Source organism: Meleagris gallopavo, chromosome 1, assembly GCF_905368555.1.
Source record: "Meleagris gallopavo chromosome 1, MGAL_WU_HG_1.1, whole genome shotgun sequence".
NCBI classification, from domain to species: domain Eukaryota; kingdom Metazoa; phylum Chordata; class Aves; order Galliformes; family Phasianidae; genus Meleagris; species Meleagris gallopavo.
In genome coordinates, this window is record NC_139404.1 from 20,730,973 (window position 1) to 20,747,839 (window position 16,867).

Consider the following 16,867-nt stretch of genomic DNA (forward strand, 5'->3'; position numbering starts at 1 on the left):
TTTACAGCTTCTTATCCTTGTCATTGTTTTTCACACAGTGATGTATTCAGTTTTAACAGAATTGCAATACGCATTTTTAAACAACAGTACATAATATTCTGTGCAGCTGGGATTTGCTGCTGGAGAAATGCAGTTACAGTTTCCTGTGCTGTCAACAGTAACGACCAATAAAGAACAGGCTTAATTTATGAATGTAGAATTGAAAAGGGTAGAACATACTTGATGGTGAAATGAAGTTGTTGAAATCTTAGATTGTTTAGTGAATTTCATAGCTGTTGTAGGCTATATTTCCCATTATTTTACAAGGAAATTGAACAATGTTCTTTGCTGTGTTTTCTTTTTCTTTCTATTCTTTTTCCCCTATGTGGCAGTAATTCACATACTAGCAATGCCTTCTAACTATAGAGAGAAGCACTGTCTATCACAATTCACTCCTGTGACCTCAGCTGCCAGCCTTTTGAAAAAAGCACAAGGTCATTTTGAATTTAGCTTCCAAGTGGAAGCAATTTTTTGCTCTAGGTAATGTACCAGACCATTTGGTTGATATGAATATTGGCTGTAGTTCACAGTTTGTTCCCTCTTTTGAATCTTTCTTCAACATTCATAAAAAGGGAATCCCTGTCTCCAGGAATACAGAAGAAAGATAGAAGGAGTTAAAAGGATTCTTTAGTGATTTTAAAGAAAACCTGGAACAAAATACGTAGCTAACAAATGGGAATGTTGCTGTGATGACAGAGGTAGGCAACATATTGTAAGGTCTGCGGTGATAACTATCTACATTTCCAACACATATGCTTTTGAGTCTGTGTTGTTAAAGTGTAAAGAAAGCGATCAATTTTCATTTGGTTAGAGTGAAAGATTAACATAAAAAGATAAGGTGTACACACTATATAAAACCTTTTCCTCCCTAAAGATTGTTGTGCTTCATCAATAACTGTCTTCATTTCACTGGCTGACTATTGAAACAACAAGGGGAGATGAAAGGGTAGGATGGAGACTAATGAAAAAGGATGCTTTTGAAGTAGCAGTCTTTCAGTATCTAAAGGGGGGCTATAAGAAAGAAGGGGTAGACTCTTTAGCAGGGTCTGTTGCAATAGGATAATAGGATGTGGTTTCAGACTAAAAAGAGTGGAGAGTTAGACTGAATATAAGGAAATTTTTTTTTATTTTTATGATAAGGGTAGTGAAGCACTGGAACAGGTTGGGCTGAACAAAGCTCTGAGCAACCTAATCTGGCTGTGGGTTTATTGCAGGGAAATTGGACTAGTTGACCTCTAGGAGTCCCTTCCAATTCAAATGATTCTATGATTTACTGAAAGAGGGGAGAAGAAGTAAAAGAAATATTTATGTGATTTTAAATTTCTGTCTCGTGGGATGCATAAAATTTTCTCTGTGTTAGGCTGGTCCATGTTATGTACTAGTGTACCAATTTCTTGTGTATATCATATGATCCAGTACTTCCCTTTTTGACGTCTTGAATTGGGAGGCATTATCAAAAAACGTCTTTGATCCTGTGCCTTTTCCTTTAAAGCTTAAGTTCCTGCTCCTCAGAAATGCTCTGTAGCTGTGTCTGACTTGGTTTACAGAGATGAATAGGTATGCGGGTTGCTAGACCTCATGTAGTGGGAGATGATTATGATGCTGTATGTTAATTTTGACATGAGTCCCTAGTTCGAGTCACCAATAATGTAGTAGTGTAAAAGTGAGCTGATACATGAAAGGGAAGCCCTAGCTTTGAAAGCCATTCAAGGTAACATTTTTCTGTCCTAGTAATAAAAGGATCACAGCATTGCTGAAGTTGGCAGGAACCCCTGGTGATCTCCTGCTTAGATCTGGTTCAGCTAGATCAGGTTGCTCAGGACCACAACCTGTCAGGTTTTAAATATATCCAAGTATGAAAAATCCTGCAAAATTTTCTCTGAGCAATCATTTTCAATGTTTGATCATCCTTACAGTAAAGAGTTCTTTTCTTAAGCTTAAACAATATTATCTCTGTTTTAGAATTAAACTACTGTGCTTTAGGGTTATAATAATCCTTCTTAACCAATGTAGTAATGAGTGGATGCAACTGCAATTGATGTGTTTCTACATTTAAGTCAGTGGGTTTCATCTCACAAATTGTGACCTGTGTTATGAAGGACGCCTTTCTGTCTTATGGAGAGCCTTTGCAAGGGGAGGAAAACATGCGTATCTCTGGTTATTGGAGTTGTTGCTCTGATTTTGATTGCAAGCAATTGCTTTGAAATGTGTTGATTTTTATTTACTCTGTTTATTCTTATTTACAAATGATAAAGAAGATTTACTCTCCTGAAGGATTAGTCTGTGTAATATCCCATGATACCTTCATGACTAAAGAGTGATAATAATCACCAGTGCACAGCATACTGATATAACTGATACGACATTTGCTTCTGCTTGGATATTCTTCTGCCAGTTCTATGTTAAGTGCAGAAAATATCACTGTTCAGCAGTTGAAATGAACAGAGCTTTATTTTCACTTTAAATTACTTCAGAGTGCAGTCTCCTATCTTACTATTGCCTTTGTTTTTCTTAAAACAACTATCAAAGCATAGTGTCTGTAAACAATTGCTTTTCATCTACAGTGGGCATTTTAATTATTAATTTCAATTCATAGAGGAAGAAATGACCAGTGTGTAATTCTGCAGCCTATTTCAGTGTGTGTAGAAATTATAAGTTTTTAAAAAGAGATACATTTTAAGACATGTTTACAAGCCAGTGCACTGAGGCATGGTCCATGTAGATCACTGTGTTCTTAGTGGTCGTTTCCAGCTATTTGTTCAAAGAAAACTTAGCGATATCAGAATTTTCATGTTCCTTCTTATCTTGGTTTCTCTCTGGCAACAAATGAATATGTTGTCACTCGATGGCATCCTTTTAAATAGAGGCACCACATTTGAAAGATCTTCCCTGCCAGTTTCTATATCTAAACAGCATGAGATATTTATGTGAAATTGGTGTTTAGTGTTTAAAATTATCTAAAGCAAATATGTTTTTCTGTAAATTAGGTTTATAAATAGTAAACTGTCATGGTTTAATTGTGTCATGACTCAGTAGATCTCCTTTCATATTTCTACTGTGTTCTTACTGTGACTTCATTTTTCTGCCTACAAATAGCAGAGGTTTTCTAAGAGTCTCTACTCTAGCATGTGCTGAGTTTTTTTTTGTTTTTTTGTTTTTTAATGAGAAATGCTCATCTTTTATCATTAATGAGACCTGCATTCATAGTGACTGGAGGTGTTTCAAAGTGTGGTGTTCTTTTGTTGCTGTTCTATTCATTTGTTATTGTTGGTGGTGATTGGTTTTATTTTTAATTAAAAGATTTATTGTGCTTTTTCTTGGATAGGAATAAACCACAGAGTGACAAGATTGATCAGTGTCCGCCTTCCTTGTTGTCCCACTTCAGATGATCAGAATGCATGGTTGAATTCCAAAACAAAAGTAATTAGTCATATTGTACATTAAGTATTTCTTACACAAGAAAACTCATTCTTTCTATATAGAATGATTTGTAGTGAATATATGGTGCTATGTAGCTGTTTTTTGCCTATCTTTAGGCATATATTTTTATTTACATTAATTCACTGTAACAGGTCCAAAGATAAATACTTAGCAAATGTCACACACTAAACCACAGTATATTTATATCCATTATGAGTCTTTCATTAAACTTGAAAGTAAGGGCAAAATTTGACCTGTACTCTCATACAGGCAAGCATGCATCTGTCTGTCTGCCTATCTGTCTGTCTGTCTATCTATCTATCTATCTATCATCTATCTATCTATCTGTCTGTCTGTCTATCTATCTATTTACATTGATGGTCTACTTATCTTGCTCTGGCATCTTTCCTGGTGAGGAGCTAGAAGGGAGCAGAGAACAGGTGAAAACAGGTGAAAGCCTCTACTGGCAATGCCTGGATCAATGTCCATTTCTGCCAGAGTTCACTGCAGCATCACTTCCCCCTTCTGGTGAAAAGGAGACAGTAAGTAAATTCCAATTCTGATTGTAGCCTTTCCTTTAGTCTTCTCTGGGTCTATGTAAAACAACTGTGTTTCTGGGATTTTGTGACAAATTTACAGTGGCACAGGGCCAGACTGACCAGAGATGTTACAGAGTCTCCATCCTCGGAGATATTCAAAAACTGACAGTTTTCTTTAGCTGTCCCTCCTTGTAAGCAGAGGGATTGGACTAGGTGATCTCCAGAGCTTCCTTCCCACCTCAGCCACTCTCAGATTCTGTAGCTCAAACTGGTCTCAAAATAAAGAAAAGTTAGCACTCACCCTTGCTTTAAATGTTTTAAATGAATATATGTTACATTTACTCTATTCTTCTGGCACTAATTTCATAGCTTGTATGGATTTGCTACTCCTTGCTGCAATTTGTGTTATAAATCTGGTAATCGAATGCCTTTGAGAAAAGAGTGATTTTGTCTGCATGCACATGAAGCCTCATCCCCATTTAAAAAGCAAACATACAAAATTTCATCCTAAAAATTTAGGATGGTACCAAACAGTGAGAACGTAAGAACAGAAACTGTCAGGCAAACTTAAAACAAAGCACTGACAATTATGTAGAACAAATTAATGATCACTGTACACTGTTATATGTATGTATGTATGTATGTATGTATGTATGTATGTATTTCCCCAGAAAGCATTATCAATAGAGGGCAGTTTTAAAAAAAAATGAAGATTTGAGTTCCTCATGGAGAATTTTGAACCCTTCAAATTCAACCCTTCAAACCCATTATTTTGGATCAACTGTTTACCAAATTCATCTGCTATTGCTATCTTCTCTAAGACATTAATCTGATCTTGACTTAGTAGTCAGCTCAGACAGTTTTAAATGTTTTCTTCAAGAAAGCTGACACCTCTCTATTCTTTCACTAAGTACAAAATTTGCATTCTCAAATCATTATTTATCATTAAAACAGAAGCTTTAAAGTGGGTGCCCTTTGAAGTTGACATGTTTTGACATTTTTTAAGGCGTTAAGCACAATAGAACTAAATGTCCCATTTAAAATGTACAGGAGCTATGCTCCTAATTTATTATTTTTAATTAAGTGCTCAAGTCTACAGCTACAGATAAAGGAAAAAACAACTTTTTGATATATTTGAATACATCTACGATTTTTAGTTAAGAATATTGCCAGTTCATTATTTAGGGACTTGTACTGCTAGAAACACTTAGCATCATGTGATACCATGTTATGATTATTATTATCCTAATATCTAGTTTCCAGTGCCTTTGTGTTAAATTAAAAAAGGAATAGTTACCTCTGTTCATTTCTTGCTGGCGATGATTTCAAATAAGTTCTGTTTTGTCACATTAATTATTGTAATGGAATTAATCCAGGTGGCTGTACAAGAAACTGAAATAGTACAGTGATTTGAATCACTCTGAAGAGGCTTGTGTAGCATATGGTTATAATATGTCTAGTGGGCAAAGCTCAGAGCTGCTATGATTCTCAGGTACCTCACAAATCCATGTGATTCAGAGCTTATGAATATGTAAGGTATGAAACTGGAAGGTAGAACCTAAAAGGAAATGCAATTTATTGCTATGCTTTTGCCATGTATGGATCTTAAGTACTGATTAATTGAGCAATATATTTGCTTCACACAAAAAATTTATGATTGATGTCAATACTTCGTTTTGAAGAACAAGGTCTAGTTCATAAGGTATTGCAGGATATTCAGATATATTACAGTTTTCTGCTAAGATGAAGTGAAAAACTCAAGCTATAGTGAGAAGCAGTAGAAACTTTTGCCACTCTGAATGGAAAGGTATCTGGGTGCAAAGAAATGAAATCCATAACGTATATTATTTTCAGCTTTTAGTCAGGGTAAGAAACATCACATCTAAAGTCCTGTCTAGTTATAAAGCCCTTTAGATATGCTTTTTACCTTAACTACCAGGCAGAAGGCCAGCCACATGTTTTAAGGAAAATCTTACTTTGTCGATCTTCCTAACTTGAGTGGTAAAATTGAAAATATCCAATTAAATCTGTAAAATCAAGTGGGAATGTCTATACAAATTATTAATGTTTCTGTATATTGATTTATGGCCCACATGGTAAGACAAGACTTCTGCAAGTCAGAAGGACAGTCGTGAAGGGGACTGAATTGTTTTGTCAGTGCTTTGGTGACAGAATCACATTAAACTTTTTCTTTTTCCTACAGCACATTTCAGATCTCTTATGAAATAGACATATTGAAGAGAATACAATGAAAAAAAAGCGACAAGGATTTCATGAAGGATATTTGGTATTATAAATAAACCCCACTTAGAGTTCATTCATGTAAGAAGTGATCTAACTGGTAATATTTTGTATGTGACTAACCAAAAACAGAATTCAGAGAAGTTGATGGCAGTGAAACTGCCTTGACAAGTCTTAGATTCTCATATGAGGAGGAAAAAAAACAGTTTTTGTATGTTGGAGAGAATGATGGAAAAGTAATCATTCCTGAGCAGGAATTACAGAAAGGAGAGAATAATTTTATAATTAATAGACATTGCCTACATCATCATCTCTCTAGGGAAATGTAGTATTCACCAAAATCAAGCCTACAGTTAAGCAGCGTTGGATTCAAGAGCAAGTTGGACATCTTAGATCTTGTACTGCGATCGATCTTAAGCAAAACCAGGGAGAATCTGAGGAAAGTAAACATGATGTTTAAAAGGAAATGATGAGATTCAGGTCATTCGTCACAGGCAGATAGTTTTCCCTCAGTTTCAGTAGGTGATGTAATCTAAAGTGTCCTGTTCTCCATACAGCTGAAGGGAAAGGCTGATACCTCTAAAGGCTACCAAAGAGCTACCCTGTCCTTTAGCATTTAGACACCATAGCAACTCATCTACTGTGCATTTTACCGCGAGAAACTATGAGTCAGAGAGATTATCTCAAAGACTGGTTAAAGCATTTTAATAGCATCAAATATTAAATATGTAGAAGATAGTTTATCTTAGAAGCTTCTCTAATTTACTTTGGTAGAGGAAGCATTTGCTGCTATTCCTGAGGATTAAGTATCCAATCATTTTAGGCACACAGCAGGTTGTGTTTTATGCTGAGCAGACTGAGCCCAAAATGTTGCTCCCCATAGTCTTAGCAAAATCTCTCCCTTCTGAGCTTCAGGTAAAATGGATTTGATACACAAATTCCTGAGGTGTTCTATTTTAAATAAGGAGACTGTTTCTCTTAATTCTCCTGTGACCTCCATCATAAAAATGGAATCTTTGATAATTTAGAATAAAATCATTTGTAATAGAGATTTTAGTGGCAATTTTGTAGATTCTGTGCATAGCTCAAAATCAGGGTGGTGATTCTTTAGGGAAGTTCTTGTGTTATATGTGTTATTTTTCAATTTGTGCCAATTTCATTAGGTTATTAACTTTTATAATTACTTTAGCATTTAATAAAAAATTAACTTTTAATAAACAGAATATTCTTTACTATTAGTTTTACTTGGAAGGCTAAACAATTTTAAGCCAAGTTATAGGAGTCTACACAGCTGGATGAATTGCAAAATGGTACTTCTCTGTTTTACTTGCATCTCTGTTAGCAGATTGGCAGCTTGACTGGTACTCAAATATGGTTTTATTTGCTGGTAGTTGAGCTCTTCATGTATGGTAAGATTGTTGAAAGAGACTCAGCTACACTTCAGAGCCATAAAACCTGGATATGTTTTAGCTATCATATAAAATCTTACAGACCAATGATAGCTTCCTCCTTTGGCCCACCTGTTACAATGAGAGAGATTTACATCCAAGATGGAGAAATTTTATATTGACTCGCTGATATTTTAAGTGTTCAGCATGAGTAAAAAGGATATGATACAGCCCTTTTATGTTACATCAAAGATAAGAAATCTATTCCTCTGAAGATTTCCAGAAGGGAATTAGAAATATTTAATATACTAGTGCTAATGCTGTTTGGGACTGAGGATGATGGAAACATTGAAGTTTGGTCTTCCTCCCAGACTTTTCATATTGATATAGGATTAGGTTGTTCACTAAGAAATAAAGGTGCTGATTTTTAAGACTTTATCGAAAGGAGACTGAAGCCATGCACCAGGATTCTGAGAAATCCTACCAAAATGGGCTCCTAATATCTCATCTAAGAGTCATCCCATCCTCATTTTTCAAAGAGAACAAAAGTTGAAAGAAACACAGAAGAAAAAGCACAAGACATTCCTTGTGCCAAAATTCAAAAACATGTACAGAAGGTTGAAATAGATCCAACAGAAAATAAAGTGACTAAGAGATATGTCATTCCTTGAACTCAGTCAGCCAGACCAGAAGGAATTTTAAAGCATGTTACAGATGCAATTTAGACATATTCAGTTGGAACTTTTGATAATAGCAGTGTAATACATACTGCCAAAAGTACTTCTGCTAATATTACTTCAAATGACACTTTTTAAGCATTTTTCATTCCTGCTAAAACAGTGAGTAACTGTAACTACATTAAAAAAAAAAAATACCCCACAGAATGGAGAAGTAAACTCTGGGTTAAAATCTGAAATAGGGGAAATACGTATGTGTTGAGGTGCAATTATCTTTTTAATTCTGAAAAGAGCCTGCAGCACTCCTAAATTAATTAATTAATTAATTAAAGTTGATAGATTGTAGCAAGAATGCACATTGAAAGCTGACTGTTAGTTTACATATAAATCATAGTCTTTAATGTATTTTTATTCTAGTGAAACCAGAATCAAACAAGTTAGAAATATATGACTCCATATTTCTACTGAGCCAGCACTGAAGCATGAAATCTCAGTGCAGATTAATTTCATGAATTTGTTGGAAGGTTTTTTATTATACAACATAGGCAAAGAAAGAAGCAACCTATCATCAACATCTAAATTGGTTTTGGTTTTCATTCAAATGAAAATTTGCTGTTTTATAAAAGATAAATTACAATTTACCCTTTGGGACTAAGGGTTAGAGAAGCTAGCATAATTTTCAAATATTATTTATTGCTGTTCAATAATAAAAAAAATAAAAAAGTAACCAAACAATCTTGTTTAGAGAAAGAAACTATCAATGTGCTATCATAGTTTTAATATAAGTGAGAAAATTTTGGTTTAGAAACAAAAAAAGTTTTCATGTAATACTGATGGTTGATTATTTCATCACTCACTTTTATGCTGTTTCAATTAATAGCAAGTCAGGTGTCATGCTACCATGAAATGACTGTTTTTGATGTTTCATATCCTTCAAATATGCGAAATACAGCTTGTTTTGATAAGATCTTGATGAAAAGAATTTTCACAGAATTGGGATTGACTAGTTAAGTCCATTTCTTATTAAAAACCACAGTTTTGCAGTTTTTCAAGCAATAGATTTAAGTCTCTATTCCTAGATTAATTTTTTACAATTGTAGGTCTATGTTATTTACATATCTCCTTGTAACTTTTCCATGGGTTTTAAGATAAATAAGGATTTGAAATTGCTAAAGAAAATTATGATTTCAATTTACCAGTATGACCAGTAACAAAGTAGAAATTCTACTCTATTCTAATCTATTCATATGTTTAACTAATTAATGAAAAGGTTCTTCAGTTATGATTGCAAGAAATAATCTTTATTCTGTGATCTCGTCTTAGTGTACAATAAAATGCAAATGCCATGTCAGAGAGCAGTTAATGGTGATTATTCCAGTCAGATGTTGCCAGTGCCTGGAAGAATTACGTACCACTGAGTCAACGTGAATGCACTGAGGTTATAAGGATTTTACTACTTTGTTAAATTAGTTCACCATTGTTTTTTACCTTATGTAATGGAAAGTCACTCAGTTTACTGAAATATGTATTGAAAAATCACAGTCAGTTGTGAAGCAAACTGATCAAAAAACACTTGAAATTGCTATTCCTTATTATGAGCATTACATAGTCAACTAGGTGTCACTTCAAGCTTATATATTGCACTTGCTCTGTACAGGAAGACGATTCCTGAGCTTGGAAGATATCCTGGTAACATAGTGTGCTGACAGTTGTGCTGTCTGTATCATACATTTATTTGCAGGAATAGGAGAACTAAGCAGTAAGAAACATATCTTTGCTGTTCAGTAAATAAGTATTCACCTTGGAGCTATGTATTTTCCAATGGAATGGGAAAGGAGTCTGTGTTTGCGTGTGTTGGGCAAAGGTGGCCATTCTATACAGACTCAGTGGAAAGTTAACTGCTATTTGTTATCTATGCACTGTGTTCTGCTACCTCTTTAGAATTTCTGTTCTTTCAAAGTTCAACATACATATACCCATCAAATTCTCTAAATAGCTAGAAACCCTCAATGCTCTCTGTTGTATCTTAATGAATAGGGGCACAGAGACTTCAATAGTAGATTGCTTTCCTTTTACTGTAAAGCTAAGCAAACATAATCACGGATGACACATTATTGCTCACTCGGAGCTCCAGCTGGATCAGCATTTGAGTTTCTTGTTTGGCCCTGCAGCCACTCTGGCCTACCCTGGCTTTGCTCCAGCATAGTTTGATCCTGAGTTGAGAGACAAAAATGTATTGGCACTGTTCCTGTGCCACACATAATCACATTTTGTAAATATATCCCTAGGTAGCATCAAGTCACTACTCATAATATGGTCATTTAGGGAAGATGTGTCCCACTTTTTGGAAGAAATTATTATGCATTTAAAGGAAAGTGAACGTGATGTATGAAGCCTCAAGTCATCATCTGTGTGTGAGATATGCAGCTGCAGGGCAGTAGGACTCCTCAGAACATACCAGTCTGCAAACTTGAAAGGTTTATTTAGTGCAGTTTCTGCCGTGGTTCTTCCAAGTTTCTACCCAGAGATCTGAAAAGAAAGCCTCAGGATACAAGAGTCCAGTGCTTATCATGTTGGAGAAAAACAACTAAAGGTGATTAGAAATAACCCTTATATTGACATACAGCCACTGTGGGAAGGTTTCTACTAAGCCAGCTGGTGTTTAAAGGCTCTAGCTCTTGATAGTTACAAATTGCTGTATTGATCCTCCTTTATGCGTGCACTTACTGCAGCTCAAACACTGATAATTTTTTCTGTTTTGCACTTTCGTTGTTTCTTACCAGCAAGAGATACTGCTCATGCACAAAGTGTTTAGGCAGGATTTCTTGCTCACCTGAGCATAAAATGTAGACAGTTTTGTTCTTTTAGTGAGTTGTCCTGAGCCTCATGCAGTCAGTCAGAAAATTCTAAGGAATGTGTAGAACAGAAAGAAAGTAACATATGAGCAGATGTTTGCAAACCCAAGAACACGGTTGATTTTTTACTTCCAGCTGTGGGTAAATGTGTAGGTTGTTCCTAATTTCAGCTGATTTGCTCTAGAGTCAAATCGACCTTTTTAAGATTCCTCTTGTTTCTATGTTGTCTACCTGACCAGCTGCTGACTCGAAGTGAAAACATCAAGGAAATTGGTTCCAGGAATGAAATCTCTTAGCTTCCAATATTGCTAGCCTTCAGGGCGAGGCTGTCTGAAGTGTGGGCTGGTCTTCCTTGTGCCAAGGTAGTGCTACCTCAGCAGAGTTGCCTCCTTCAGCAACTGTTATCTCCATGAGTTTGTAAATGCAGTTCTCTTTGAGTTTTGCCCAGAGAGGGCAGATCGGATCAGAGACATAATCAAAAAGAGGAGTCTCTTCTGGGTCTGAGCTGCATTGATGAAAAGGCAGCCTCACATCTTAGGAGCTTCTGTACATGCTTCAGACACTCAGAGGTGCAAATCAGTGCCACTTGAAAGGCTCTTAAACAGATAAACTCACTACAGTTCTTGATCACCAAAATAGGTAATTAAAATGTTGTCCTTGTTATTGACTTTTGTCCTATAAAAAGATCTTCCTGTTTCATGTGGATGATTTTCAGACTGTGCAATTTGGGGTCAGTGGCTGTATAGACCACGTAAATTTATATGCATTCAGATTAAATGGGAGGTGGTCAAGAAAAGGAACAGTTCCATGGGGTTCAGTGTTTTCAGAGATTACATACAGATCTTTAATTGAGGTTTATATGAAGAACGAATACAGATCTACTGTTATAAGTGTTCACCTTTATTTTCAAGATTTATTATAAACATCGGTTACTCTTCATACATTGTAAAGATGGCTATAAATATTCATTATTTTTTCTCTTGTTACAGCTACAAGTTCTTCTTTGTCCTCACTTAGAGGTTCCTCTGCCAGAACCCTTAGCATCCAGATCAATGGAATATTTTTGAGAGTGTAAATTGTTCAGCTTTGTAGTCCAGACTTGCTAATGATTTGTAATGAAGTATTTAACAGAGATGAGCACAGACCTTGATAAGAATTGCCAGCCAGATATTTAACAAGAGAAATTCTGAGAAAAGAAGTGTAGAAGGATAATGAAGCCTGACAATAATAAGAAGCGATGGACAAAGTACTGAGGGTTAGAACAAAGGAATGTGACTCCTAGAGCAGGGTCAGATGTTGGTGCTTGAATCATATGATGAAAAGTACCAAGGTTAGGCAGAGAAAACCAGAAGGACTGATAACTTCAGCAGCTTGACACGCTACAAATATTGAGCAGTAGATAGATTAGAGACAAGGGCTATCTGTAACAGTAGTGCTTTCTTTTTTTTTTTTCTTCTCTTTTTCTTTTTTTCCCCCATGAGAAATAGTAGCAAACAGTATGGACACTTGATGATGTAAGAGATGAAATACACAGTTTTTCTCAGTATTGTGAAAGATGGTAGCAAAACTACTAGTATCTGTTTGGTTCGCCTTATTTTGTGCATGTCATACAACTAGATAAAGTGGAAGAGAAAACAAACATAAAAATTGAGTGATACAGGGACTCATAAATTTTACCTATTAATAAAGCCACATAGTATAACAATGGAATTCAATTTAATTCACATTAGATATCTACAGTACAAGTGTCTGCACATGAACCAGTTGATGAGACTGCTTTTGTACTGAAGAGAGAGAAAGTTACTTAGTGGGACATGGTTCACTGAATCCTTTACTTGTCTCAAATAAGCCGGATAAACTGTAGTGTAGAGATGCCTCTGCTGACAACAAAGCAAATCTGGAAAACTGTATCAGCTTTAGATGTGCATGGTGCAGACTTCTAAAGGCAGGTGGACAGAATCCAGTACTCTGTTTGTCAGGGGAAAAATGAGCTTCAGATGGGAAGCTAGGAATAATCATGAGTTATCATTATGTGTCACCTCTTCTCCACTAGATGAAAGAAGAAATGAAAGAAATATAGAGTTGGTGCAAAAGTCACGTGATAAAAATACTTTTCGGTGAGATGTTAATCTAATTACCAAGAGTAGCAGAAGGCGTACATTATTTGATAGTAACATCAGACTACTGTTTTGTGTCTGTTTTAAAATCAGCGTAGGAAGGAGTTGGTATGGAGGTCTCCCTCATATACAAAGAGATTGTATAGGCTTCTTTTTCTTACAGTGTGCTGATTTTAATAAAGACAATTCCAAATTATAAAATCTCCTTACTAATAAAAGAGTTAATAGTGAAAAAAAAGGGTTAAGGTGTACTTTGCCAAGCAAGATTTTAAATTACACCATTATGAAAACAACTTTAAAACTGAAAAAGGCTTTAGGTTATAAAGCTGATAATGGGAAAAGAGGAGTGGAAGAAATACAAATAAAGAATAGCATTTGGAAAAGTAGAAATAAAATTGGTTTCAAAGAATCTAGTAAAGCCAGTAGAGAAAAATGTTAAGAGCATATAAATACCAAATATAATGTATCTCTGTAGAGCAGTAAGGCAAGTAATTGTGACAATAAGTGATGTGTTGACAAGGCTGGGGAACTCAATATTAAACAAACAAAACAACAGCAACAACAACAACAAATAAAATATATCTTTACATGGAAGCAAGCACTAGTACTTCCAAGATTTTTATTATTATGAACTCAAGTGATCTGGTGAAAAATAGGAAAAATAATTAGAAATAATTAGAAATAATTAGATATGGTAGAAAAGTATTCCATTTAATTCTAGAGGCTTTATGGAACACAATAAGACAATGTAAATTTTTAGTTGTCAGTTGTCAGCACTCTGCTAAGAATGGGAAGGACTCTGAAAATCATGGGTATAGAAATGTGATGAGGAAATTGGCTATATAAGTTACTGTCCTGTAGCACTCATCCAATTCATCATTATGGTCTCTATTGATCCAATGCAAATAACCACAGATTTCCTGTGAAGAATTAAATATATTTTCAGAAGTGTGTGTAAAATCATTTGAGATGTGACTGAGAAAGAAATCAGAATGAAAATGTAGACAGAAAGCAGGAAACTAGATTTAAAAGAGACGAATTTGGAAGTTTAATAAGAAGCTGTCTTTCATGACTTAGTGTGTGGCCTGTTTAGGGATCTGAGGAGATCCATATAAAATCCTTGAAAGACTTACTACCCTAAAAAATAAGATTGGGAAAAGTTTGGATAATATAGAGAATCTCATGGTAATTACAATAGAAATAAGAATATGAAATAAAAATAATTTTGCATTATGAAGGTAGAGTTATGAAGGCAGATAATGCATTCTTAATGAATGAATATCCTGAAGAGGATAAGGACAAAGACAGGAACCCAGGATGAGATTTATATGAAATTGTAAACACTTTATTTCTTTTATGGTATCTGGAAACATATGTACTCCATTCTGTTAGAAATCTTATAGTTATTAGCCTGTAAATCAGATTACACATATAATTTTATTTTTATTGCCTTAATTCCTAAGATTACCCAAATTCTGCCATGTCATGCCATATTGCTTTGTATCATTTACACATTCCATCTTCACACTATTAGTATGTTACATTAACACGTTCTTAATTTGAAGGCATAGACGCTGGAGAAAACACTACATGAATTTTTTCGAGACAGTCTATAAAGAACTGTACTGGGAACCCATGAATACCCAGGAAGTTTCAGCACAATCTGTTTGATGTCCTTTTTTATTAGTTCCTTGTTCACTTTACAGTCCAGCATGTTCTTCACAGATCCAAATCTTCTCAGTTTTAATCAGTCATTTCCCATAGAATTCTGAAATCCAGAGAGATTATATCTGTCGTGTTTTACTTGTGAAGTAAGTAACTTAATTGTCAAAGAAAGATGGCAGGATCATTAGCATGATTCATTTCTGAAAAATATACACAACTTTTATTCTTATTTGCATTTCTATCCATGTGTACTACAGAGATTACTATGGGTAGAATAGCTATTAATCCTGCAAATGCAGCATGAAGGAATTTATCAGTAAAGTATAAAAAGACAAAGAATCCATTTAAAGAAATAAGAGATTTACTTGTAGCTAAATGATTCTAGCACAAAACACATTTTACCTTTTGTGTATCTGGAATCCAAACAACATGTTAGGAAAACTGACCTCAGTATTTTTGTAGTTTTTTTCTCCAGAGGACAGCAGACAGTAAACAAGGTTTTCTGAAGCACTAATTTCAGAGCTGAATCTGCCTGTTGGCAAACTGGATTTAACCAGTGGTACCTGGAGACACGTTAATGAATTTCAGATTAATACAAGTGCTAAACCTAATGCCATAATTAAGAAAGGACTGCCAATCACTGCCTCATTTGCACTGGCACAATTTATTCTGTAGGTTTCTGTTGCAGCAATATCATCTAGTGAGGATTGCATTAACTGTAAGTGCAAATTGATCTGCAATAATTTATATTAACCTGTCCATTATCATTCCTGAAAGCAGGTCTCCTAAAAAGCAGAACTTAAAATGATGTCAAGTTAAAATTACCCATACTCTGAGCAACATTCTTTTCTGGCAACATTCAGCACATTATCAAGAATTGTCCACAACACAAGATCTGTGGAATTTCAACAAAGCTTTTCAGTCTGTGTGATATGACTTGTTTTATCTTTTCATTGATGTGTGTTGTGTTGTCCGTCTCTTTTTCTGATGCATCAGCTGAAATTGCCAGTAATATTGTCAGCTTCATTTCACTGTGGTTATATCTAGCTTTTGTAAGATTTAAAAAAAAATAGAAGAAAATTTCCTATCTGTTTCCAAATATGATCTACAACTACATGTTTATAGAGATGGAGAGATTTGTTTCTATTTAAACATACATTCAAAAATCTAGTTTGTTATTCAATTTTTATTTGCTTCTAAAGAGAAGGCTTTATGCATTACCATATCAGAATAAGAACCATGCAAATCATAACAGTACCTTGGCTACAAGTCTAATTTCTTAAATGACTGATCCTTTGTTAGCTCCTCTAACATGGCTATTGAAGGCTGAACTCTTGAAGCATTTCCAATGGACTGACAACAATTAATGATATGAGTATTTCATGGATCACCTCCCTTTCTCATTCTGGACTGTGTACGCTGGATTGCATAACAACACACATGACATTGCATGCATAGAATTGTAATATCCCTTTGCATTTAGAGATGAGGCTCATGAAACATATTAGGATGATTTTTTATATATTCTTTGTTGATACTTAACTGTGGGAAATGAGGCATCAAAGATGGCTCTCTGTGGCTGTTTACACCTGTCCTTGGTTGGTGATGCAGCCAAATGGCTGCAAATATTCATGTCATTTGCACTGATCATTTGCAGTTTTCTAAAATTCTAGGGTCACGAGCTCAGAAACAAGTCTGCTCCTCACAGAATCACAGAGCAATTGAATACTGAACAGGCTGGCCTCTGGTGGTATCTAATCTAGTGTAGGCTGACCCATAGCAGTTTGCTCAGATCTGCATTCTGAGGAGACTCCACAAGCTCTCTAGACAACCTATTCCACTGTGTGATTTTGCACACTAAAAGCACTTTTTCTTTAGCAGGTTTTCCTTTCTTTCTGCATGTGTCCACTGCCTCTTGCCACATCA

General features: G+C 35.1%; 1 protein-coding gene across 1 annotated transcript in view; it reads left to right on the forward strand.

The window, feature by feature from the left end:
- GRM8 (glutamate metabotropic receptor 8) overlaps window positions 1-16,867 on the forward strand; it is a 346,291-nt gene that overhangs the window by 240,765 nt on the left and 88,659 nt on the right. The gene's annotated exons all lie outside the window — the stretch shown is intronic.